This window comes from Salvelinus sp. IW2-2015, linkage group LG5 (genome assembly GCF_002910315.2).
Source record: "Salvelinus sp. IW2-2015 linkage group LG5, ASM291031v2, whole genome shotgun sequence".
Classification (NCBI taxonomy): Eukaryota; Metazoa; Chordata; class Actinopteri; order Salmoniformes; family Salmonidae; genus Salvelinus; species Salvelinus sp. IW2-2015.
Genome location: NC_036844.1, coordinates 3,235,373 through 3,260,190, shown reverse-complemented (window position 1 = coordinate 3,260,190; position 24,818 = coordinate 3,235,373). Strand labels below are relative to the sequence as shown.

Genomic DNA, 24,818 nt, shown 5'->3' with positions numbered 1-24,818 from the left:
CCATCATTTTACTTTTAGATTGTGTATTGTTGTGAATGATGAAGCGGACTTCAACCAACAAAGATATACTTGTGATGGTTCACAGCAGCATCAAGCACRATCWCCTTCTAAAAATATATTTTGSTTAGTTATTTTTACAGTGTAGTTCCAATATGAAATTGTTAAGTAGCATGTGCATCAAATAGTAACAGTAATACAGTATATAGCGCTACACCTGAACATACTCGGTCCGCAGTTTTCTKACCTGGTCGTTGTTTCAAAAGGCACCAGGTAAATGTCTTTCATAAATACCTGGTGCCTCTTCAAAAGGCAGGTGATTGTTGGTAGGATGATGGATGCCACAAACGGCCACGGGGTCTTCTGTCAATTCTGACGGTAGAACAGAGTATACTGTCAATYTATCATAGTGTAAGACTACTGTAACATGTTTTGTGAGTTTACATGCATTACGATATGTAATTTAATGAACATGTAATGGTAAAGGATAGCGGGGAGGCAGGTAGCCTAGTGGTTAGAGGGTTGGGCCAGTAACCTGAGCAGACAAGGCTCTGTCGATGTGCCCTTGAGCAAGACACTTAACCCGAGTTGCTCTGGATAAGAGTGTCTGCGAATTGGCAAACATTTTAAATATAGTGCATATCCTGCAGACTTACCGGTTTTCTTGGCGAAATGTTCTCATAATCGAGTTGACAGTTGATCTTTCCAGATTGGGGTGAACACATTTTAAGGACCTCTGCCATGATAAGGCCTCTGACATCTTTTACCTCTTTGATGGGGCCCATGTGTCACGTTCCTGACCTTATTTCCTTTGTTTAGTCTTTGTTTTGTTGGTCAGGACGTGAGCTGGGTGGGCATTCTATGTTTTGTGTTTCTATGTTGGGTTTGTTGTTTGGCCTAATATGGTTCTCAATCAGAGGCAGGTGTTTGTCATTGTCTCTGATTGGGAACCATATTAAGGTAGCCTGTTTGCACTATTGGTTTGTGGGTGATTGTTTTCTGTCTTTGTGTTCTGCACCAGATAGGACCGTTTTCGGTTTTCACATTTATTGTTTTGTAGCTTGTAGTGTTCTCGTTCTTATTCTTTATTAAACATGTTGAACACTAGCCGCGCTGCGTTTTGGTCCTCTCCTTCATCCCAGGAAGAAAGCCGTTACACCATGACCACCTCTCTGACGGGCCCCTTGTCCACAAGCTCTTTGATTTCTTCCTCTCCCTTGCCGTCTATCCTGCTCCATGTTGAAAGAAATTGCAAGTGTTCACACGCCCCCTTTTATACTGAACAAAAATATAAACGCAACATGCAACAATTTCAGTTCATATAAGGAAATCAGTCAATTGAAATGAATTCATTAAGCCCTAACCTATGGATTTCACATGACTGGGCAGGGGCCCAGCCAATCAGAATGAGTTTTTCCCCACTAAAGGGATTTATTACAGACCAAAATACTTCTCAGCAAAAAGTTATCTTTGTCACTGGCTAGCCACCTCTCCTCTTTGATGATGTTAAATGAAACAATATAGAATTTAGAATGATATAGAATGAAGTCAAACAGCTAATGACAGAAAGATCAGCTACAGTGCAGTGCTTGTATTCTCACAGCTGACTCAGAGAACAACTAACGCTTGAGATGTGGAACACGAAGATTGTCTTATCTCACCTGTGTCACCATGGTCTCCAAAGATATTCAGGAAGACGTCGCCATCTGACCCACTGCCCTTCTCGGCAGAGGTGAACACAATTACTGTATTTATACATTCCCTGTACATTCACAAAATATCAAACAGGATAGGACATTCATGAACTGGTTATGGTCTGTTCGGGATATTTCACATGGGGCATAGACACAGCCATCATGGTACTTTTCATGCTATGCAATCATTGTCACTGAAACTGAAACTTACATTCTACCGTAACCTCTAACCTCTCTTTAATTCCTGTCAAGTCTCGTGCCTTGTGCGAGTGTGTGCATCTCCTCCCCTTCTCTCGCAATAGACATCAGGCAGAGTTCCTCTAATCSCAATAATCCAGTTTCCAGGTGAAATATTAATAGGTTGACTACAGGTGTGTGTAAGTGTGCCTGTCAGGGTGTGTCTGGTCCCATGACAACTGTCTGGTTCGGAATAACGGGTCTACTTTGACCCCTCCTCCAGTCTTGAATACACTGGAAAAGTAGGCGCGAGCGGAGGCATGATCTGTGTCCACTACCGGTGGTCACGTTTGGCCACAAGACACATGCACCCTGCGTCCTCCTCTCGCTGTCTGATAATGAGATGTAAGATGAAGGTCACGTGGTAACAAGAGGAGTATAAGGCTTACCAGACGATTAGGCTCCATGAGGCACCTTACCCACAAGCAACAGAGTAACTTACCTTTAAGAACATGACGTGTGCATTAACTACCAATCAAGTTGGCTGTGTAGCTCCTAAATGATGCAAATCTGTGTTTCAGTTGCCCTATACTTTGCAGCTTATACTGTATGCGTGTTCAGTGCAATTGATTCGAGTGTTTCTGAACCATGGGCCTCATGCAGTGTCGCCTTCTATATTCTATGTCGTTTGGATGTGCGTCCTGTACTGTGTGTAAAGGTGTGCTTTCCAGATCGACCTCCATTTGGGGACGCCCATGGGGTTGAGGCTGCCCAGCAGATCTCTGACATACAGCCTTGTCCCCCTCCTCTCGGCTCAGACAGTTGTTGCAGGTTGAAAGTAGAACCTCGGGTGCGGACGGTTCATGTCGGTGACCACGACCCAGTCCAGGAACCAGCTGGCATTCAAGCCACCTGTGTTGTCGTGTTCAATCCTGGGGACACAGTGGCAGTCAGCTATTGGYGGTAACAACTCCTCATTTGACAATTAGGGCTTCTGATACTCTGACACCTACACATGACGTTATTGTTAAAAGAAACACCAAAACAATTGCAAAAAATCTTGCAACTACTAGCTACAATTTTGCCACGATCCCACTGGGCACCCCATGTCATTTTATCGTGGGTAATATTTGGTTGAGACGTTGACATCGGCTGATGTAAAAAGGGCTTTATAAATACATTTGATTGATTGATTACATTGAACCCCCCCCCTCCATTTGTTTTGTACACTGTTGCTACTCGCTGTTTATTATCGATGCATAGTCACATCGCTCCTACCTACAAATTACCTCTAACCTGTACCCCCGCACACTGACTCGGTACCGGTACGCCCTGTATATAACCTCGTTATTGTTATGTTATTGTGTTACTTTTTATTATTATCTACTTTAGTTAATTTGGTAAATATTTTCTTAACTCTTCTTGAACTGCACTGTTGGTTAAGGGCTTGTAAAAGTAAGTATTTCACGGTAAGGTTTACACTTGTTGTATTCGTCGCATGTGACAAATAAGGTTTGATTTGATTTGATCAATGAGATTACAACCTACACTGAGTGTACAAAACATTAAGAACACCTTCCTAARATTGAGTTGCAGGTGAGATTATATTGAAAGTACATGGTGCAAGTGATCAATGCCGTTCGAGAGTCTGCGTAGATTATTACAATTGTGAAGATCTCCTGCGACGACCTATGCATGCTATCTTGAAAATGGACGCTTTGTGTGATTACATCCAGAGAAGGTGTTTCCACTGCTCCAGAGTCCAATGGCATTGTGCATGGTGATCTTAGGCTTGTGTGTGGCTGCTCGGCCATGGAAACCCATTTCATGAAGCTCCCGACGAACAGTTATTGTGCTGATGTTGCTTCCAGAGGTAGTTTCGAACTTGGTAGTGAGTGTTGCAACCGAGGACAGATGATTTTTACACATTACACGCTTCAGCACTCGGATGTCTCATTTTATGAGCTTGTGTGGCGTACCACTTGCCGGCTCTTAGACATTTCCACTTCATAATAACAGCACTTACATTTGCCTGGGGCAGCTCTAGCAGGGCAGAAAGTTGATGAACTGCCTTGTTGGAAAGGTTGCATCCTATGACGTTGCCATGTTGAAAGTCACTGAGCTCTTCAGTAAGGCCATTCTACTGGCAATGTTTGTCTATGGAGATTACATGGCTGTGTGCTCGATTTTATACAACTGTCAGCAACGGGTGTCGCTGAAATAGCCGAATCCACAAATTTGAAGGGGTGTCCACATACTTTTGTATATACAGTGCATTTGGAAAGTATTCAGACCCCTTCCCTTTTCCCACATTTTGTTACCTTACAGCCTTATTCTTAAATTGATTACATGTTTTAAATCCTCAATCTACACACAATACCACATAATGACAATGCAAAAACAGGTTTTTAGATGGCAGGCAGAATCAGGCAGAGTGGTCAGGCGGGTTCAGGGTCAGGACAGGCACGGGTCAAAAACCAGGAGGGCGAGAAAAAGAGAGGCTGGGAAAAGACAGGCGCTGACAGGACAAACTCTGTTAAGCTTGAATAAACAAGACGAACTGGCGACAMACAAACTGAAAACACAGGTATAAGTACACAGGGGATAATGGGGAAGATGGGCGACACCTGGAGGGGGGAGGAGACAAGCACAAAGACAGGTGAAACAGATCAGGGCGTGACAATTTTTAAAACCAATTTCCTGCAATTCTACACATTTCCCAATGGAGCTGCTTGATATTTTTGCAGTTTTAAAGCTAATTTCCTGCAAATTCTACACATTTTGCCATTGAGCTGAGAGAAAAATAGCTTTTTGTAGCTTCAAAACGGCACAAAGGGGGACATTTGCACACCATTTCACACTGAAAATAGTGGAAGCTTAGACTTTGCAGGCATATTTGTAACGGCTATCGTCATATTCCTCCTCCTCGATGAGGAGGAGCATGGATCGGACCAACACGCAGAGTGGAAAGTGTCATTATTTAATGAACGTAAACTGAACACTTACAAATACAAAAACAACAAACGTGACAAAACGAAAACAGTCCGTGTGGCACGAACACTGACACGAGATACAAATAACTACCGTGACAGTCCTGTGTGGCGGAACACTGACACAAGAACAAACACCCACAAACACACGTGAAACCAGGCTGCCTAAGTATGATTCTCATCAGGGACAACGATTGACAGCTGCCTCTGATTGAGAATCATACCCGGCCGAACACAAACATCCCAACATAGAAAATCACACATAGACAAACCCACCAACTCACGCCCTGACCAACTAAATAAATACAAGACAAAAGAAAACAGGTCAGGAAACTGACACTATTTTAAAACAATTCCTTTCTACTGTGGAGAATGCATTCTACATTTACCTAATGACTGAAATGGCACTGAACTTCTAAAAACAACAATAATACTCACAATATTATAGCTGGATTTGGGAATGATAGCCTAGAGCTGGGCTGATTTCAAGGTTTTACTGCTAACCTACAAAGCATTACATGGGCTTGCTCCTACCTATCTTTACGAATTGGTCCTGCCGCACATACCTACACGTACGCTACGGTCACAAGACGCAGYCCTCCTTACTGACCCTAGAATTTCTAAGCAAACAGCTGGAGGCGAGGGCGATTTCAACAGAAGTCAAGTCAACCTTCTRACCAACAAACTCACAAAGGCTACAAAGTCAGATGTGTGTTTTGGTAGTGTTATAGTATCAGGTATTACCCCAAATAATGATGTTATGGCAGTAGGAGCAAAAGGCACTTGTAATAGTTTAGATATGTTATCAAAGATTGCAGACCAGTAGTTATGTAGAGAAGAGAAGGACCAAAACATATGTATTAAGGAAGCAGGAGCTTGCCGACARCTGTCGCAAACAGGGTCGACATCAGGATAGATGTTAGAAAGCCTGCGTTCAGTCCAGTGAGTGCGGTGGAGGATTTTGCATTGGATCAAACCATGTTTGGCACAAATAGAAGAGTGGACYCGGTACAGAATATCTTCCCATGTGTCATTATTAAACTCATCACCCAGATCCTGTTCCCATAAACGTTTTAAAGCTGCGAATGAAGGATTGATTGTGAAGAGGGTAAATTTGATCATAGCTATAATAAATAATACCTTTTACTGTTGGGGATGGTGTGAAAAATGCATCAGTGGGAGGGCCCAGGGAATTGAGAGGTCATGTCAAGGACAAAGCTACGTATGTGTAGATATCTAAAGAAATGACTATTCGGAGTTGTTGGAACGATGCAAAAGTGCCGTCAATATTCAAATCATTGAATGATTTGCTGCCAAGGCTGAACCACATGGAGAGGGCTCCATCTACTAGGGATGGATGGAAAACGTAATTATGAMTAGAGGTGCCCTTCATTTTGGTTTTATTTTCATTTTTTTACCTTGATTTAGGTTTGCAAATCAAAGTGACGTCTAAACTGGTTCCAGATCTTGAGAGTGGTTTTTACTCAAATGTTTTTGGTATAACTTGAAGTAGCAGAATGAATAGGGGAATGTGCCAAAGCAGCCAGTGAGGATGGCATACATGAGGGAGATTCTATCTTCAACCATGCTGGAATGATTTGTGAGTTATCTGCACGGATCCAGTACTGAATTACARGGAAGTTGGCGGCCCAATAATAGAACTGGAAATTAGTTAGGGCCACGTCCCCTAAGGGTTTAGGCRTTTGCAGGAACACCTTGCGGATCCTTGGATTTTTTTTWWATTCCAGATGAAGTCTGAGATAATCCCATCGAATAAAAATYGSTATACATTGAAAGAGGTCGGAGAATTTAGGGTATTCATTTTAACCGAATTAATTCGACCAGRTAATGATAGGGGGAGCAATGACCATCATTCAAAATCTTTCTCCACCAGAGTAAGGAGAGGAGTAAAGTTAGCCTAAAAAAGGTTATCAAATGTGTCTGTGACATGTACCCCCAAGTATGTAAGTTTGTTGAAAACTACTCTGAAAGCCAATATGTGTAATGGGTAGTTACGAGCTGCCACATTTAAAGGAAAAAGRTTGGTCTTTTTCAGATTTGACTTGTTTTKATTTWATTTWATTTAACATTTAGTCAGTTAAGAACAAATTTACAATGACGACCTACCAAAAGGCAAAAGGCGTCCTGCGGGGACAGGGGGCTGGGATTAAAAATGTAAAAMAAAAWAAAAATCATGACAAGAGAGACACCACAACACTACATAAAGAGAGACCTAAGACAACAACATAGCATGACAGCAACACATGACAACCCAGCATGGTAGCAACACAACATGACAACAACATGGTAGCAACACTACATGGCAGCAGCACAACATGGTAGCAGCACAAAACATGGTACAAACATTATTGGGCACAGACAACAGCACGAAGGGCAAGAAGGTAGAGATAACAATACATCACGCAAAGCAGCCACAACTGTCAGTAAGAGTGTCCATGATTGAGTCTTTGAATGAAGAGATGGAGATAAAACTTTCCAATTTGAGTGTTTTTTGCAGTGAACTGAAAAGAGGAGCGACCCAGGAATGTGTGTGCTTTGGGGACCTTTAACAGAATGCGACTGGCAGAATGGGTGTTGTATGTGGAGGACGAGGGCTGCAGTAGGTATCTCAGATATGGGTGAGTCAGGCCAAAGAGGGTTTTATAAATAATAATCAACCAGTGGGTTTTGTGACGGGTATACAGAGATGACCACTTTACAAAAGAGTAGAGTACAGTGATGTGTCCTATAAGGAGCATTGGTGGCAAAACTGATGGCCGAATGGTAAAGAACCTTTGGCCACTTGAGAGCACCCTTATCTGCCGATCTATAAATCACATCTCCGTAATCTAGCATGGGTAGGATGGTCATCTGAATCAGGGTTAGTTTGGCATCTGGGGTGAAAGAGGAGCGATTACGATAGAGGAAACCAAGTCTAGATTTGACCTTAGCCTGCAGCTTTGATATGTGCTGAGGCTATATACAGCGAGGTGCTGACTCTGAAATCTCTTCCATGGTGATAGGTCCCACCAATTGAAGCTTGGAGACTGAATCAATTGTTGGGACAGTTCAAGTATTAAAAAKATTATCAAGAGCAGAGGGGTCAGCAGACTGTTCTGAAGTGTATAAAGAGGCATAGAAGTCCTTAAACTGGTTATTTATTAGCTGGGGATCTATTGTTGCGCCTGTAGGTGTTTGAATTTGAGAATCTTTATGAGTAGAGGAAGACTGGCAAAGTTGATGAGAAAGCAATTTACTTGCCTTGTTACCATATTCATAGTGAGTATGTCGTGACTTAACCTGCAGTTCCTCAATTTGGCCTGTTGACAAGGTATTGAATTCAACTTGTAGAGTCAGTCCCTGTACACATTTGGGAATGGTGAGGTAGCGTAAGTACTGTCTAACTGTAAAATACTAGCGTATGAAAGGATTTGACCTCTAATGAAGGCCTTAAAAGTCTCCCACAGAACAGATGCTGAAACGTCGGGGGTGTTGTTAGTAGCTATAAAAACATAAATATGAGCAGTCAGAAAGTTGGCAAAACTTTAATCAGCCAGCAAGCGTGTATTAAAATGTCAAGGTACACAAGGCTCAGTCCCACCACCAACTGATAGCTCTAAAGTCAGAGGGGCGTGATCAGATATGACAATGGAATTGTATGAGCATGAGCATACAAATGAAAGAAGTCTGTTGTCTAAGAAGAAGTAGTCAATGTAGGTATAAGTGTGATGGACATGGGAGAAAAAGGACCTGCCAGAGCTGTCAGTCAGCCAGGACCTGCCAGAGCCGTCAGTCAGCCAGGACCTGCCAGAGCCGTCAGTCAGCCAGGACCTGCCAGAGCCAGAGCCAGTCAGCCAGGAGCTGCCAGAGCCAGTCAGCCAGGACCTGCCAGAGCCATCAGTAGGACCTGCCAGAGCTGTCAGTCAGCCAGGACCTGCCAGAGCCGTCAGTCAGCCAGGACCTGCCGGAGCCGTCAGTCAGCCGGGAGCTGCCAGAGCTGCCTGTCAAGCCGGCGATGCCAGAATTGCCTTTTACTCCGGCGCTGCCGGAGTCGTCTTGCACTCCGGTGCTGCCGGAGTATCCTGTCCATTCGGGACCCATGGCTAGGGTCCCCAGGCCAAGGTCGGCGGCGAGGATCGCCGTTCATAAGAGGCCACGGGGGCGGTTAAAGAAGTGGACAAAAACAAGGGTGAAGTGGGGTCCACGTCCCGCGCCAGAGCCGCCACCGCGGACAGACGCCCACCCAGACCCTCCCCTAGAGTTTTAGGTGGTGTGTCCGGAGTCCGCACCTTGAGGGGGGGGTACTGTCACGTTCCTGACCTTATTTCCCTTGTTTTGTATTTATTTAGTATGGTCAGGGCGTGAGTTGGGGTGGGTTGTCTATGTGTGTTTTTCTATGTTGGGGTTTTGTGTTCGGCCTGGTATGATTCTCAATCAGAGGCAGCTGTCAATCGTTGTCCCTGATTGAGAATCATACTTAGGCAGCCTGGGTTTTCACGTTTGGTTTGTGGGTGTTTGTTTCCTGTGTCAGTGTTTGTGCCACACAGGACTGTTACGGTTAGTTCTTTTGTTATTTTGTATTGTGTCTTGTTTTCGTGGATATTAAAATCATGGAAACTTACCACTCTGCACATTGGTCCTCCGATCCTTCTCGCCTTTTCTCGTCCGAGGAGGAGGAAGAAATAGACTGCCGTTACACTCACTCCAATACATTTTTATAGAAAGTTAACAAAAATAGATAAGATCTTGCTACAATGGAAAGGAAAATACCTGTCTATTTGTYGAAAAATCACCCTGATTAACTCTTTAGTCATATCCCAGTTTAACTATTTGCTTATGGTTTTGCCTACACCTAGTGACCTGCTTTTTAAATTATATGAACAAAAAATATTCAARTTTATTTGGAATGGCAAGCCAGACAAAGTTAAAAGGGCCCATTTATATAAAGAATAGAAATTCGGAGGGCAGAAATGATTAAATATGAATCATTAGACCTCGCACTAAAGGCATCAGTCATACAAAAGTTATACTTAAATCCAAAATGGTTCTCTAGTAAATTGGTAGGAATGTCTCACCCCATGTTCAAGAATGGCTTTTTTCCCTTTATTCAGATTACAACTGCTCACTTTCGGTTGTTTGAAAAGGAAATAATCTCCAAAATATCATTATTTTGTAAACAAGACTTAGAAAGTTGGTTGCAATTTCAGTTTAATCCACCTGAAAAGTCAGAACAAATAATACAACAAATATTGTGGCTAAACTCAAATAAACTAATTTATTTCAAAAAACGTATTTTTCGATAAAAAAAAAAAAGYTAATATTTTTGTAAATGATTTCATAAATAGGACTGCTGGAGTTATATGACACATGCAGCTAACACAGACATATGGAAACGTCTGCTCTACCCAAAATTACAACCAACTAATTGCAGCATTACCACAAAAATGGAAGAGGCAAGTAGAAGGGGGGAAAAGTAAGGAACTTGTCTGTCGGCCCTGCATTAAAGACCATTAATGGTTGAAGAAAATTGTGATAAATAAAAACATATACCAATTTAATTTAAGGACCAAAAAATTGGCAGCTGTGCCATATAAATTGCAAAATAGTTGGGAAGAGATTTTCGATGTACCTATTCCACGGCACATGGTTTATGAATTGACACGCAAACAACGCCGGATTCAAAACTTCACATTTTTCTATTTAAATTACTATACAAAATTATTGCAACCAATAGAATGTTATATATATATATATGGGGATACAATCTTCCCAGCTCTGCAGATTTTGCTGTGAGGAGGAAGAGTCATTAGATCATTTATTTTGGTACTGTCCATATGTAGCTCGTTTTTGGTCACAGGTCCAGGAATGGCTGAAGAATTGCAACATTTACCTAGAACTAATGCTGCAGATAGCAATGCTGGGTGATTTGAAAAGTCATAGTCAATCATAGTTAGCAAAAAAAWWTWTTTTTTATTTACAATCTGTAGAAGCTATGAGAATAGAAAAGTTCTGAACTTTTGTGAAGCATCATAGCACAGTTGAAAAATGTATGGCAAATAGAAATCCAAAAATGGATGGTGTTAAGAGATAGATGGGAGGGGTTGAATGGAGCTGAAGGGTGGGACTAATAACAAGATAACCAATGTAAAACATACGGGGTCTGTAAAATGTATATAGGTTCAGAAATGTTGTGAAATAGCACAGTTACAAATAGAAATCAAACTGGAGGGACATCAGAAATAGAGGAAGGACTAAAAACAAACAAAATATAACTATTGTAAAATAGATTATGTCTGTAAAATGTGTATAATACGTATAAACTGAAGCTAGAAGCCTAAGTGTTATTGTTTATTAGTTTACTCCAATTGGGAGAGGGGTGGTAGGGTTTGCGGGGAATAATAAATATCWATTTTTTTTTTTAAGTATGTATGTTTACAGCTGAAGTCGGAAGTTTACATACACTTAGGTTGGAGTCATTAAAACTCGTTTTTCAACCACTCAACAAATTTCTTGTTAACAAACTATAGTTTTGGCAAGTCGGTTAGGACATCTACTTTTTGCATGACACAAGTAACTTTTCCAACAACTGTTTACAGACAGATTATTTCACTTATAATTCACTGTATCACAATTCCAGTGGTCAGAAGTTTACATACACTAAGTTGACTGTGCTTTAAACAGCTTGGAAAATTCCAGAAGATGATGTCATGGCTTAGAAGCTTCTGATAGGCTAATTGACTCATTTGAGTCAATTGGAGGTGTACCTGTGATGTATTTCAAGCCTACCTTCAAACTCAGTGTCTCTTTGCTTGACATCATGTGAAATCAAAAGAAATCAGCCAAGACCTCAGAGAAAAATTGTAGACCTCCACAAGCCTGGTTCATCCTTGGGAGCAATTTCCAATGCCTGAAGTTACCATGTTCATCCGTACAAAATAGTAACGCAAGTATAAACACCTATGGGATCACACGACCTCTCCCGCTCGGAGGGACGCGTTCGGTCTCCTAGAGATGAACGTTACTTGGTGCAGGAAATTCAATCCAAGAACGAACAGCCAAAGGACCTGTTGGAAGATAGCTTGGAGGCAAACAGTACAAAAATTGTCTATATGCCCGGCTTCTTAAAAACAAGTCTTATATCGACATAACCTGAAAGGCCGCTCAGCAAGGGATAGAAGCCACTCGCTTCCACAACCGCCATGAAAAAAAAGCCAGACTTACGGTTTGCAACTGCACATGGGACACAAGGACTCGTACTTTTTTTGGCAGACAATGTTCCTCTCGTCTGGACCTTGAAGACAGAAATAGAACTTGTTTGCAAAGTTGACCATCGATTATGTTTTGCGACGGGAAACAAAGGGGAGGCTGCAAGCCAAAGAACCACTTTCCCAACCGATTGAAGACGGGGGTGGCAGCATCAGGCATTACTTCACAAATAGATGGCATCATGAGGGCAGGAAAATTTGATGTGGAATATATTGAAGCCACATCTCAAACATAGTCAGGAATGTTAAAGCTTGGTCGCAAATGGTCTTCCTAATAGGTACAATAACCTCCAAGCATACTTCCAAAGTTTGTGGTAATAAATGCGCTTAAGGACAACAAATCAAGGTTATTGGAGTGGCCCTATCACAAGCCCTGACCTCAATTCCTATGAAAATTTGGTGGCAAACTGAACAGAAGCGGTGTGCGAGCAAGGAGCCTACAAACCTGACTCAGTTACACCAGCTCTGTCAGGAGGAATGCGGCCAAAATTCTCACCCAGACTTGATTGTAGGAAGCTTGTGAAGCGATACTCGAAACCGTTTGACCAAGTTAGACCATTTAAAGGCAATGCTATTCAAATACTAAATTGAGTGTATGTAAACTTCTGACCCACTGGAATGTGATGAAAGAAATCAAAATACTGAAATAATCGATCTCTCTGATATTATTCTTACATCTTCACATTCTTAAAATAAAGTGGTGATCCTAACTGAACCTAATCTTACTAGGTATTAAATGTCAGGAATTGCTGAAATACGTGAGTTTAAATGTATTTTGGCCTAAGTGTGTTGTAAACTTTCCGAACTACAACTGTGTATGTGTATACGTATGATATGTTTATGCTATACATATAATATATATATATATGTATATTATATACTATAATATATATATATATCTATATATGTATGTACTGTATGTATCTATGTATATATATATTTACCCCAAAAATATATTGGGGATTGGAAATGATGCAGACAATTACATTGATGGAAGCAACAATTTTCCCGCAATATTAAAGCTGATCCACCCCTAAAAAAAAAGAAAATGGAAGTGTACTCCCTGTCGACTGCCCTAGAAAATTAGGTTGATGAGTCATACTTTGGAAAGAAAGGAAATGAATGTAGCTTTTTAAATGTAAGCAGAACCTGACATACATGAAAAAWTAACAAAACAAAACAATGACAAAATAAATAGAATTATATATTATATGAATAGAGGCTTACTATTTCAGCGAACAATGAGGAAAATGTATGTATAATGCAAATAAAATAACAGGAGGCTACCTATCAAACACTGCACTGCAGAAAGGCTACATATCAATCTCGTTGCTGCAGTCAGTCTGGGGGAGCAGTTTCCTTCAAGTTCTTGTTGATGAAGTCAATTGCAGCGGTCGGGTCGTTGAACTTGTGAAGAGCTCCGCTTGGTAGTGTGATCCTGCGCTCGSCTGGGAAGAAGAGGCAAAACTTGACTCCTGTACAGTTGTGCAGAAGCCGCTTTGCGTTACCACACGCCACTCGTTTGAATGATCTTTAAACTTATTGTCCATGCAGCGTTTTTTTTTTTTTAGAGGTGTAAAGAAATCCGCGGCAAAGTGCTTGACTCTCACAGACGTCACATCATGAAAGAACACAAGACCAGTCCTTCTACAACATTGTCAGTAGCCTTGGCCTTGACTTATTATTGCGTAGCTATAAAATTTTGCAGAGATAAAATGTCGCCCAAAGTAGCAATTTAGAGTTTAAATAAACTACCCTACGTTATCAGAAATTCTAGGCCTATTAATTTAGGTGGTGGTTAACTGACAGTTAGCCCTGGCACATTCTTCTACAGTAAGATAATTTCAAAACACATTGAACTGGATAATGATGGTCTAGATTGAAACCGCTTGTATTTCGCACTTGTAGATTTTCAGATGACCTGCAGCAATGCAGATGTTAAAAAAAAAGAAGTATATTCACTCCTCAAAAGATGGATCTAGGCTATTACCAACACCCAGTGTGTTGCAGTCACTCAGACGTCATCTATGAATCTTCCCTTTTTAGGACTGGGGATGTGACCCAGATCCCATCTCTAGCACCATCACAACCCCCAAAGAACAGATGGTGCTTAACACTCAGTGGCATTTCCGAGGAAATACCCCACAGGCAGTCTCAGCTCAGTCTGAGACTGCAGTACAGTGAGTATGCTGAAATTATTATAATGTAGTCTTCATTGAATTAAACTAGTGGTTTCTGCCACCGTGATGCCATTGTCATACCGTACCTCAGCTTCTTCGATGGCCCCACGTTGTGTGTTCTGATCTGGAACACGTCTGTCTTCATTTTTTTTTCAAATGCCGTTCGGCTTCCGTAACGTGAGAAGAGATAGATAGTATGAGCAAAAGGGAAAGACGGGCTACAAGATAAATAGGGATTAAAGATAGATCTGGTAAATTGGAGCTTCTGATAGATCAGCTTAGTGTGTGGCACAATGATGGTCTCATGCCAGATTGGTTGAGTGGCAGAATCCCAATATGCTGTTGTCCTCTCTTAAATATCAATGGTAACACTTTCTTTGGCATGAGTGAACTTGAATGTATTGGACATGACACCTCATAACAAGTCTTATGTCATATTTATGCCACTGCATATAAATGTCATAAGAACGATCAAATTAGGTGTTACCTGAAAGACAATACTATTCAGTATCTGATTCAGTGGGCTTTGGATAGAGGCCTAATATGTTGTCTCTGTCACAGGGTGGTAGAATTGGACACCTGACCAGAGCCAGTCTGGGGTTTTGGCATGAGGCTACCCCCTCCTCTGACAGTGACAGATGGCTAGTGTCTCTGTGGAAGGTCTTCCACTGCCAGCTGTGGTGAATCAGATACGATAGACTCCAACAATGGAGAATATACCTGCCATTTTCATTGACACACATATATCTCAATGCTCCCCTTTTGGCAATTATGGTCAATATTCAAATCTATGTGACAATTCCAAGGCTGCCCTCCCTAATTAAAGGGGCAAAATGCATCAATAACATTTCCGCCACTAAATGACTGTCCAACAAGTTCGCCCTGTCTGTGTCTAAAATGAACCTTCAAAATAAATGGCGGACTGACATTGACCGAACAAATCAACCCCAACTCAAACTTTGGAATTCATGCCATTTGAGCAGTTATCCCCACAATTCCATTAGAATTCCAAAATGTTGCATTTCTCTCTGCCTTGATTGTTCCAATCCCACAGACCTGTTCAAAACTAGGGCCACCACTTACATGTGTCATGATGCAAATGTTAATTGATCATTCCGTATTACAAGTAGGACATATAAAGGCTATATCTGAGTAAGGTGAAACTTTACTCATCCTCGGTAGTAATGATGGTAATGATAATTAAAGCTATATGTCACAACTATTTGTAATTAATTACATATTGACATTTGGACATATACTGCACACTACATGACCAAAAGTATGTGGACACCTGCTCGTCGAACATCTCATTCCAATATCATGGGCATTAATATGGAGTTGGTCTCCCATTTGCCGCTATAACAGCCTCCCCTCTTCTGGGAAGGCTTTCCACTAGATGTAGGAACATTTCTGCGGGGACTTGCTTCCATTCAGCCACAAGAGCATTACTGACGTCGGGCACTGATGTTGGGCGATTAGGCCTGGCTCGCAGTCGGCGTTCCAATTCATCCTAAAGGTGTTTGATGGGGTTGAGGTCATGGCTCTGTGCAGGCCAATCAAGTTCTTCCACACCGATCTCGACAAACGATTTCTGTATGGACCTCGCTTTGTGCACGGGGGCATTGTCCTGCTGAAACAGGAAAGGGCCTTCTCCAAAATGTTGCCAAAAAGTTTGAAGCACAGAATTGACAAGAATGTCATTGTATGCTGTAACGCTAAGATTTCCCTTCACTGAAACTAAGGGGCCTAGCCTGAACCATGAAAAACAGCCCCAGGCCATTATTCCTCCTCCACCAAACTTTACAGTTGGCACTATGCATTGGGGTAGGTAGCATTTTCCTGGCATCCTCAACCCAGATTCATCCGTCAGACTGCCATATGGTGAAGCGTGATTCATCACTCCATAGAATACGTTTCCACTGCTCAAGAGTCCAATGGCTGCGAGCTTTACTCCACTCCAGCCGACGCTTGGCATTGCGCATGGTGATCTTAGGCTTGTGTGTGGCTACTCGGCCATGGAAACCCATTTCATGAAGCTCCCGACGAACAGTTCTTGTGCTGACGTTGCTTGCAGAGGCAATTTGGAACTTGCTATTGAGTGTTACAACCGAGGGCCGGTGATTTTTACACGCTACGCACTTCAGCGCTTGTGTGGCCTACCACTTTGCGGCCGAGCTGTTGTTGCTCCTAGACGTTTTCACTTCACAATAACAGCACTTACAGTTAACCGGGGCAGCTCTAGCAGGGCAAAAATTTCACCAACCAACTTGTTGGCAAGGTGGCATCCCATGACGGTGCAACGTTAAAAGTCACTGAGCTCTTCAGTAAGGCCATTCTACTGCCAATGTTTGTCAGTGGAGATTGCATGGTTGTGTGCTCAATTTGTGGCAGAAATAGCCGACTCCACAAATTTGAAGGGGTGTCCACATACTCTTGTATATATAGTGTAAAACATTCATATGTATTTATGTATACAGTATCTACTGTATGTACATCTGTGTATATCATATGTTACATACTGAGTCAATGTGTCTTATGTGAAGGGGAGAATGACCTGAATGTCAGGTTGAATGACAAGGTGTAGCCAAGTGTACTATAGATTAGGGACAGTATATTGTATATGTGTAACTCTATCTGCGTGCCCATGGGTGTGTAGTGATAAAGAGAGCCTGCGACTTGCATGATAACAGTCCCTGTGCAGGTCCTCATATTACCAACACAGATGAAGTGTGTTATATAGAAATGACATCGTGGTCTTTTTTCATTTGCTCTAATTGAAAAGAAGACCGGCCATGTCACGTAGTTCCTCCTCGCTCCAGATACGCTGCGTGTCCATTATGTAGCTGTATAGAAGAATGCATTCTGTACTCTAGCCAGGCCTCCATCAAATGCATTAGGAGATTAGCCTCCTCTCGTTATGGATCATATCCATCAAGCAATATCATTTCCATTACCTCCTGGTAAACGTTATGAGGCCAGCTAACGTGATCAGACTTATCTCTTCAGTAGGTCATATGATTGAGTGTAGTCTGGCCCAGGAGTGTGAAGGTGAACGGAAAGGCTCTGGAGCAACGAACCGCCCTTGCTGTCTCTGCCTGGCCGGTTCCCCTCTCGCCACTGGGATTCTCTGCCTCTAACCCTATTACAGGGGCTGAGTCACTGGCTTACTGGTGCTCTTTCATGCCGTCCCTAGGAGGGGTGCGTCACTTGAGTGGGTTGAGTCACTGACGTGATCTTCCTGTCTGGGTTGGCGCCCCCCCTTGGTTTGTGCTGTGGTGGAGATCTTTGTGGGCTATACTCGGCCTTGTCTCAGGATTGTAAGTTGGTGGTTGAAGATATCCCTCTAGTGGTGCGGGGGCTGTGCTTTGGCAAAGTGGGTGGGGTTATATCCTTCCTGTTTGGCCCTGTCCGGGGGTATCATCGGATGGGGTCACAGTGTCTCCTGACCCCTCCTGTCTCAGCCTCCAGTATTTATGCTGCAGTAGTTTATGTGTCGGGGGGCTAGGGTCAGTTGGTTATATCTGGAGTACTTCTCCTGTCTTATCCGGTGTCCTGTGTGAATTTAAGTATGCTCTCTCTATTTCTCTCCTTCTCTCTTTCTTTCTCTCTCTCGGAGGACCTGAGCCCTAGAACCATGCGTCAGGACTACCGGGCATGATGACTCCTTGCTGTCCCCAGTCCACCTGGCCTTGCTGCTGTTCCAGTTTCAACTGTTCTGCCTGTGGCTATGGAACCCTGACCTGTCCACCGGACGTGCTACTCCTGATTATTATTTGACCATGCTGGTCATTTATGAACATTTGAACATCTTGGCCATGTTCTGTTATAATCTCCACCCGGCACAGCCAGAAGAGGACTGGCCACCCCTCATAGCCTGGTTCCTCTCTGGGTTTCTTCCTAGGTTTTGGCCTTTCTAGGGAGTTTTTCCTAGTCACCGTGCTTCTACACCTGCATTGCTTGCTGTTTGGGTTTTTAGGCTGGGTTTCTGTACAGCACTTCGAGATATTAGCTGATGTACGAAGGGCTATATAAAATAAACTTGATTTGATTTGATCAGTAGCTTTTTGTGACAATTGTACTGATTTGATAGTTGACAGAACAGCATCGCTTCGTCAGTTTATATGAGGCTCGTGAGTTTAAAGTTACAGGAATGCACTCCTGTACAGCCCTCATACCCGCAATGCAACACAACAAAGGAAGTAATTATACTGTAATAAATAATCATCCTTAGGTAGATAAAAATACCTATTTTCTGTGCTGGAGAATTAGAATGAAATGCAAAGGGTTAACAATTGGCAAAGAAAACATTATTTTCTGCCCAAATTCCACATTGTACATCCCATTTGCAACACCCAAACATGCATTGTACGTTCATGAATTAGGATTAAAAACATATGCCATACATACCTTGAAAGGTGTCACTGAATTACAATATACGTATCTCATTCAATAATATGAATAAATGAATACTAAATATAAAACATATTGACAGAGCATTTTGAGTTCAATATTATGTTTATACGATTATATGGAACATGATTGGGGGTGTGTCCTTTTATAACCCTGACCCTTTGTGAGTCAGTAGTTCATTATAGTAAGTTATATATTCCAGTATTTATTTTCAGTAATACTACAAAGCTGACATATGATATATGCATCAGCTGAACATTGGGCCTGATCCATCTCTATGGTAAAAGTCAGATCATAAGAACTGGCAGGATTCAATCATTGAGAGATGGCGCAGTTAGGAGCATTACGTTTCCTTCCATAGAGGGCTTCCAGGGAGCGAATCTGCCGTGAGTGAATCAATGCCTGGCTTCAAGCCAACTGAGACTCTTTTTCATTTCAGAGCTGGATTTATGTGCATCTCTCTCTCTCTCTCTCTCTCTCTCTCTCTCTCTCTCTCTCTCGCTTTCCTCTCTATGCGTCTGCGTGATGCTCTTCACGGTTTCGTCTTCTGCGTCTCTCACCTGGTCTACACTCTCTCACTCTGCACATCTCTCGTACTCGCTTCTCTCGTCTGCTTCTCTCTCGTCGTCTTCTCGTCTGTCTTCTCTCGTCGCTCTCTGGCTCTCTGACTGCGCTCGAAACAGACAGGGACGAAGATGCAAGCACGTCGCACTCATCGCGTATCATATGGCTTGTGTTTGTTTAGTACCGCCAGCACGTCTGTGTTCTGGGGGGGGGGGGGGGGGGAGAGTTGACACGTGTCTGCTGTCACTGTAGATGCGTTTATCTGTTGTCACTTTGTGTTTATGTGTGTGACTAAGGTAGGTTTCATTTAGTAGATTTGTTGGTTTTGCTGCCTAAGCTGTAACTCAGTGTAAGTGCTTTCTATAATGACTTGAATTTGGTGTGATTACATTTCATTGCTCTTTTTTTATGCAAACAATATGAACCTGTAGTGTTATAGGCTCCAAAGGACTTTCTTTGGAATATTATGTCCTGCAATGGGTCTTCTTCCTTTAGCAGGCTTCATTAGGGTTCTTTCTATTCTACGCCATTAATAACTGATGGTACAGGACATAGTAAATGGGTAATGTAACCAAGGGGTTTAGGTCAAACCCCCTAGCCAGTCAGCAGAATTATGTAACATGCAGGTCATGGTTAATAGTGTATGTACAGGGTAAACACGAGGAGCTGTAAATAGAAGTCACTGGTAAATACTGCATGACATTGGGTACTTTGATTGTACAGCCTCATAAATGATACAAAATGGGGCCTTGTTCTATTCCTCTGGATGGAGGACCCCAGCACTGCCTCAGCCCTAAGAGTTGATACGAGTCCATGGAGGAGCAGTTCATTAGGTTCAGTAAAATATAAAGAAAAGTGAGAAAACTATCCCAGAGAAGGGGGGGGGGGTGTGCGTGCGTGCGTCATACCAGCACAGTCGTGAAGAAGGGGCGAAAGCCATCTCCCCCCTCAGGAGGTTGAAAAGATTTGGCGTGGCGCCTCAGATCTTCAAAAGGTTTTACAGCTGCACCATTGAGCACATCTTGAACATCTGCAGCACCTTCATCAACCCTACTTCCCATGGCTATGCATTTTATCTAACTACCTTGTACCCCTGCACATTGACCCAGCACCGGTACTCCTTAGCCTTGTTATTGTTATTTATTGTCTTACTATTTTCTATTTTTATTAGCACGTTGTCTTGCTTTTTAACTCTGCATTGTTGGGAAAGGACTCGTAGGTAAGCATTTCACAATAAAGTCTACACCTGTTGTTATTCCAGGTGTAGGTGAATACCGATTTGATTGTGTTGAATGTTGAGAGAGAGAGAGAAGAGAAGAGAGGAGAGAGAGAGAGAGAGAGAGAGAGAGAGAGAGAAAGAGAAGGAGAGAGAGAGAAGAGAGAGAGAGAGAGAGAGAGAGAGCAGAGAGAGAGAAGAGAGAGAGAGAAGAGAGAAAGAGAAAGAGAGAGAGAGGAGAGGAAAAATATCTCGGCATGACCAATCGAAGCTTGAGCTTCGTTCGATCGAGGAGACGGACGAGAGGAGCCTGACGAGAGAGAACGAGCGAGAGAGAATACCCGAGAACAGAGAGAGATAGACAGACGGAGCAAAGCTCTTCATGAGGGAAATGACCGCGGAGAGGGGGAGATGAGAGATGGGGCGAGAGATGAGGCAGCAATGACGAGAGGATCGAAGACCGAGAGGAGCGAATAGCTCTTCATAGATAGAGGAGAAAGTAGCACCTGAGCAGAAACTAGTGAAGCAAGTTAAAGTACGAGCAAGGAGTACAGCGAATGAGAAGTCCCTTAAAAAAAAACTTGATCAGAAGCAGTAGCACAATTGCCTGGGGCTAGGTACAAGAGAGACCGATGAAACATGCTACACATGAGAGAGACCCTGACATAAATCAGACTAATACATAGTAAAAAGGGGCAGCAAGAGTTTACGATACGGCCGCCACTGCTGCGGATAATGTATGACCTTGATGAACTGCTGAATTAGATAGAAGGCCGCCAGGCTCGCTGTTCTAAGTGTGACGAATAAAGTGGCTCTACTTCTGGTGGGCAGCAAGTACGAGGACAGCGCTGGTGCTCGTGTGTGTGTGTGGTGTCAGGCATGTGGTGGTGGACGTGTGTGTGGTGTGAGTGTTGTTATGTACCAAAGTCAGCACGAGATGCGCAGCCCATGTGTGCTCTATAAGTGGCGGCAGCGTTGCATCGCCTGTTGTGTCGTGCTGTGTGTGTGTAACGCAGCAATCATTAACGAGACATGCGACGGCTGCATGTGCTTTGTGGAAATCATCGATGAGGCAGCAAGTTTGTGTGTGTTGACACCGTCGGACGGAATGTCGCGACTCATTGTGTGTGATGTGTGTGTGTGTGTGTGTGTGTCTGTGTGTGTCTGTGTCTGTCTGTGTCTGTGTCTGTCTGTGTCTGTGTGTGCGCCTGGTCTCAGTCCTTGTTCCTGTCCCCTGCATAGCCCCAGTTCTACGCCAACCTTTCCTCCTAACCCTGGACCTAGGCCCTGGCCCCTGCCGGGCTCCAAGCACCTGTCTGCCTCTAAGTCTCTGTTGGGCTCCATTCATGTGGAACACACTGAGCTTTCATCCAGGGACAATCACAGAGGGATCCCCAGACAGGCCCTACAACAACACAGTAGAGCCCAGCTTGGCTTAAGAAATACAACTCAGCCCCACTTCAGAATACAGCGAATCAAATCAAATTTTATTTGTCACATACACATGGTTAGCAGATGTTAATGCGAGTGTAGCGAAATACTTGTGCTTCTAGTTCCGACAGTGCAGTAATATCCAACAAGTAATCTAACAATTCCCCAACAACTACCTAACACACACAAATCTAAAGGGGTGAATGAGAATATGTACATGTAAGTATATGGCTGGACGCTCGCGTAGGCGAGGTGCAATAGATGGTATAAAATACAGTATATACATGTGATATGAGTAATGTAAGATATACGTAAACATTATCAAAGTGGCATTATTGTATAAAGTGACTGGTGATCCATTTATTAAAGTGGCCAGTGATTGTGAGTGTGAGTGATCGCAGTGAGTGATAGCAGCTTAGAACTAGAGTACCTTACAGACTTACCTGAACTATGTAGAGATACTGTCTTGCCCCAGCTGTGGTACTTAACCTCATAGCCATCGGATGAGTTCATGTGGTAGGTCATCAGCTCATTGTGGCAGCATAGTCCACCTGCTTGGCCTCGGTCTTTTCTTTCTTTCAGCCGATCCCTTCTTCTTCTGCTTCTTCATGTTTTTTTTTCTTCTCCCTCCTGATCTTCCAAGAGGGGCTCCTCATCCCTTCTTCCCTCCATCTTTGGACTTCTTGTCTTTGGACCCCATCTCCTCCTCTCCTCTTCTCTTCTTTAACTTCTCCATCAGTCATGTCCTCTTCTTTGGATTTCTTCTTGGGTTTGGTTTTGGTGGTGTCATTATTGTTCTGCTCGTCATCCCCCTCTTCATCGCCTGCTTTCTTTCTTTGTCTTATTTTTTTCTTCTCTTTTACCTTATTGTGGCTTTCCCCATTTTTTTCTCTCCCTTCCTCTGGTGCCTCCTCTGACTCTCAAATCACTCCTCTGGGCTCTTCTCCCCGTTTGGCTTGGCGTCTCTGTTGGTATCAAACTTGCTTTTACCTTTCGGTTTTGGCTCCTTTTCCTCCACGTTGTCATCAACCTCTTCAGTTTCCTCCGTTCCTCTGCATCTTTTATTCATCCGCTTTCCTGGCCTTCAGTTTCATAAGAGCTTCCTTGAGTTTCGAGAGCTGTCAGACAATTAATTTGACCCGTGGCAGCGAGCCGTGTTGGGGCCCCTGGGTACACTAGACTGGACAGGCCGGCTGTCAGYTGTGTGGATGTGCTTGAGGAGGAGGCTGGGGCCACATGGAGCTCTGCCTGGCCAGGAGCACTCCTCCTGGGGCAGGGCCGCCGACACGCTCTGCTCATGAAAAATGACTGGCCCCACGGGAATCATGTGACCCACAGGAGAAAGCCTTGTGGAAAAGGTTGCCTTGCCGAGATAACTTATCCTCTTTGCCCCGCGCGGTGTTCTCCATCATGTCAGGATCGCTTCACGGGCCATGTCGTCACGATTTTACAGAGGCGCACACACAAGCGCACACGCACAGATACGCTTGCACACACATACACACACTAACACACACACAACTCATCACCTCCTAACACGCCTGGACACATATCATCCATGATCATGTACAACTGCAGGACATGATTGAGCCTACTAGTGTGTATTGAACTCATATTGGTCCCAAGGCCTTCTGAAACCTGCAGCTAGTCTACAGTCACAAACTAAGAGTCCAGCTCCAAGGTTTATGCCCAGAGCTTGCATGTTGTCCAAATAAATGATTATCTTGTGTTGRTGCTGCTATTGATCCACTTTGTTAGCAAATAGTTACGTCTGTGTTCAGAATAGGGATGTTTCATTTTATTAGGATATGTTTGTATGTACTGTATGTAAGATACATACATCAGCAGGAATGTAAAAATATAATGTKCTAGAATCTCAATAACACTTACAGTATCTGACAACCATCAACCATAAAGTAAAAGTAAAACTTAAAATCAATCCAGCTCGTATAAATCCAGATGTGTTTTTTTTTTTTTACTAAAGGAAACAGGATTTCATGCTAATTAACAACCTTTTGTATTTTCGGMTAACACCCCTTATAATGCATTATAAGCTCATTTAATAACACCTTATGAGCTGTTCATAAACATCTATATCMCCAACCATAGAGTATTATGCCCAAGTTGCATAATGCCTTATAAAGCAAAGTGTTATAATMAAGCAATAAGGCACGAGGAGGTGTGGTATATATACWCAAGGATACAGGCAAAGAAATACATAATCTAATCCTCAATAAAATTCTTAGCGCCATTAGTACTGTAGTGCACGTTGATATCCCTTGTTCTATGAATGCAAAACAAATGGAAAGTACAGCAAAACCTCATGACGAGAGGTTTTAGGAGAACGGGAACCTCAGATCATTTATTATTTTGTAATCAAATTCATGTGCAAATGTATACATATCTGCACCTGATACCTGATCATCTAGGCACGAGGCGCTCAGGGGGAGGTGGTCTTAAGGAAGGGGATTGGAAAGGGGGGAAGAGTTCTGGCATATAACTTTTCATATCTCTATCATCAACTCTCTGATACCCAATACACAAATGACTGCAAATAGTCAAGTCTTGTCTGAGCGGTTAACCGGAAGGGCATATCTAAAAATAGCTACATATCGGAACACATCTTAACTCATTTTAGCACTTGAATACAACCCCAAGTAGGCCTATATCGTAAGAAAGCGTCATACCCAATCACATGACAAGCAGGTAAGAAAGAGATTGTTTGTTTCACGACTTACCTCTTCATCCATACCTTCTCACCTGCTGATCGTCATAATCATTGTGACAACCTGCATCCGCAGACCTGGATGTGCTCACTGCTCACCTGTATCTCGACCCGATGTCTTCATTTTTCCCCCTGTTCTTTCTCTTGGTAACCATGCTGACTTCTCAGA

At 42.9% G+C, this 24,818-nt stretch overlaps 1 pseudogene; it reads right to left on the bottom strand.

Annotated features, from left to right (window-relative positions):
* LOC111964468 (lipoxygenase homology domain-containing protein 1-like) overlaps positions 1–23,251 on the bottom strand; it is a 53,955-nt pseudogene extending 30,704 nt beyond the window's left edge.
* Positions 23,252–24,818: the final 1,567 nt, after the last annotated feature.